Below are 3,678 nucleotides of genomic sequence, written 5' to 3' on the forward strand. Positions count from 1 at the left end.
TGAAGCTCGCAAATAGTTTGAATCCACATTGAATTAACTTAATAGTGCTATCCATATCTTCTTCTAGTGCAGGTTTAGTCTTTCTTTTAGCATCAGCACTATTGAATAGAATAGCAGAAATCTAGAATATTTTTGTCTAAAAAATATCAAGCTTATATCGTAACTGAATTGTGACATTGGCGATCTAAATCTGTCTCATACTCGTCTTAATCGTATTTTCGTTTTTACTAAATGTTTAATTGTAGTGGAATTATTATCACATTTCCCAGTGACTTGTTGAACCTAGAGATAGACGTAGCCTGTTTATTTACCAATATTAGTGTAGAATTAAATTCTTCAAAGTTGTCTCAATATCAGTTTTATAAATAAAGATTTAATATATGTCGGTGTGGCTATTGACAAACTGGCGTTACTTGAATATGTGCAAAAATCTGATGCTAGAAGATATTTTTTGTTATTCCGAATTTATAGAGTCCGGACTTTTTTGTATATTAAATGGAAATAAGTTGATTGACCTATGGATACAAACCCAAATAGCAGCAGCGAGTTTGAGAAGAACCTCAGTAAGTATATTTGACATTATTATCCCCGGCAGATATTGTCTTTTTACCCAGTAAATTATAGAATTCAATATATTGAGCTTCAAATATTGGGCTTCAAATTATGTGTTTTTACACGTAACTTGAAGGTGGGAGCAGTATATTCCTCTAATGCATGATGTTTATTACTGACTTTCATTAACACATCCTGGTTACTAAAGTAAGGTTTAAATTTTGGAATAGGAAAATTGTGTTTACTTGGCGGATGTAATTCCGTAAATAATAGGACATCAATATTTTAGTCTGTTAAAAAATTTATGATTCAAGTTTGTGCTGGCGGAGGTCATTACAGTTCCACTGGTAGGTCCTTGTGGAATATAATTTTTTGTTGAAATAAATTGCATTATTCAATTTTATATTTCCACAATTTCTCGTATTAAGACTTGCATGGAGTACATAAGATTGTTATTAATTGACAATCTGTGTACCCGTAACTTTAACTCTTTGTTGATTATTTTTCTTTGATTCTGGAGTTGTTTCCTTTTGAAACGATTTTAGTTACATTGCCATATGATAGAACAGGGTATATTTCGTTAGAATCAGATTATTATAACAAGTTGGAGTGTACTAAGCATTACGTAGCAGTGTTGGGTCATCGTCGGCGTTTTTAGCATGTAGACTTGTTTTATGTTAAAGCTCTGCATATATTGTACAAACATAGTAATGTGGAGTGCGATTTCTGCTGCAGTTACTGCATTTCTTAGCACTTGCGTTAGTTCTGTAAGCATCATACTATACCAGGAATTTAGCTTTAAGTTCAATTCAGTAAAAATATGTTAAAATAGCGAACAAAACAAGAAGCAATGTGCTCACATGTCGACCTACGCTGAAGAGAAGAGGATATGTTCTGAAGAGAAGACAGCAACTATTAAAACTTGTGCACAACTTATTGTTCTACACAATTGCCGTACTGATGAGATACACTCTCATTGGTAGGGACGCCGACTAATTAAAGGTTTCCTTTAACGATTTTCATAGCTGTTAGTCAAAAGTGGAAGAAGAAAGCATTATCCATCTACTCTGTCGCTTTCTAGTACCCGCCAGAAGGTGCATATCTGAGATCTCCTTTTCTAAAATGTCTGTACCATATCGCGACTAAAGACATTAAAGATTTTTGTGATTCATTTAAGTCACAAATAACAATATAATTAACAAGTTGTTTTCCTGGTTTGCTCTCATAATATGGCAAAAATCTTGAATATTGCTAGCTAAAAAGATATGAGCTTTTCAAATTCCAACTTCCTTTCAAATTTCATGTGAAAGCAAGACATTGCATCAGTAGCTTAACGATCTCAAACAAACTATATTTGTAAAAATGAATATCATTATACAATATATAATATAATTTTAGGTGTGAAAAAATAAAAGATATGCGTTTAATCAATTGATTTCATTTAAGTAAAATATTAAAAGTGTTTTCTATTTCAGTTTCACTCTATATTGAAAATTTTTCGCAATATTGACCAAAATCAAGAGATGTAAGAAAAGACAAAAAACATAGCATTATTTTCGATATTTCCATTTTTAGAAAAATAAAAAATTGATAAAAATATACATAAATTGATACAGTTATAATCTCATTTTTGGACTATAGGTAACATCCCTGACACCAATTATCAGCCATACTAGGTGATATTTTGTTTTATCAAACATAAGCACTGTTGCCTAGCAAAAAACTAGACCTAGATTGCAAAAATAAATTACAATTAGAAACCGATTTCAGTTGATTTTTTAATACATACTCGTACTTGCTACTAAATTGGTTAACTGTACTTTTTTTAGATTAAATATATTACATATGTATTTATATTTATTTTTATATTTTTTATATTTTTTATATTTTTTATATTTTATTTATATTTGAACGACAAAACTGGGTGACTGGGTGATGACTTAGTCATGCATGTAAAAAATTGAAAAATTTATCAAGAAATTTTACAAATATAGCTTTAAAGACTATTTTTATTATTTTATCTGGAATTTACAAGAAATGTAAAGAAAGATTTTCAAATATTTTATTAAAATATTTATGGATAAATGCCTTAGCATAAAATTATAAATTCAAATGAAAATTTGTAATGAACCTTTTTATCAGCCGAGGTTTTGCTCGCCGGATCCCAGAGTCGTTACAAGAATATTTCTTATAACCCTGAATCTTTCGAATAATAATTTTAAAGCCGGTTAATTGTTCTTTTAATTTCTTTATTTATTTTTTCCCGAAATTAATTTTTACAATATTTATAACTTATTTACTAACAATATGTATTATAATTACGAATATTAAGAATTATTATAATTCCTGAAATAATAAAAAAATTCTAACCAATGGTGGATTTGGAACCAACACTACCGACAAGGCTGCGTTGTTAAAGAGTCAGTGTTACCGACTGGGCTACACTGGTGGACTAGGAAAAATGTTAATAAATATTTTTAGTTACCTGATTGTACACTTGCTCTGGTTCTGCCAAGTGTTCTGCTTCGTGGCCTGTCATTTAGTGAGTCTCTGTTGAATAATTCCTCTTTTATATATATTCCGGAAAACGGGACTTCTAATTGCTGAATGCACATTGTACAGCTTTCTTCTGAGTTGTTATTGCCGATTCTAAATGTCTGCGGCTGGTATGTTTACTGTTGCTGCACATTTGTTAAAATTTTACAAAATAGTTACACTCAAACAAAAAGAAGTGTTATTACTTAATTTATATTTTAAAAGGAATTGCATTTTTCTTTTTTTAATTTGTATTTAATTAATACTAACTTAATAATACTGATTTTACATGCTAACTTAATAATACCTTAATTTTAAACTTATTAATACCTTAATTTTTATTACTACCTTATACTAACATTTTATTTTATGTTCATCTTAACTAATAATAAACAAATTATTTTTAACAAAAAAAAATAACTTAATTCTATTGTTATATATATTTTATTTTGTATTTTTATTGCTATTTTTTCTAGTTTTACCTTAATCATAATAGTTATGCATAGTGCATTATATATTTTGTTATTATTTGTGATGAGATGGAAAAACTCGTCACAAATTAGAGAATTAGTTCAATTCTAGTAACGAGCG

This window comes from Teleopsis dalmanni, chromosome 2 (assembly GCF_002237135.1).
Source record: "Teleopsis dalmanni isolate 2A chromosome 2, ASM223713v2, whole genome shotgun sequence".
Taxonomy (NCBI): domain Eukaryota; kingdom Metazoa; phylum Arthropoda; class Insecta; order Diptera; family Diopsidae; genus Teleopsis; species Teleopsis dalmanni.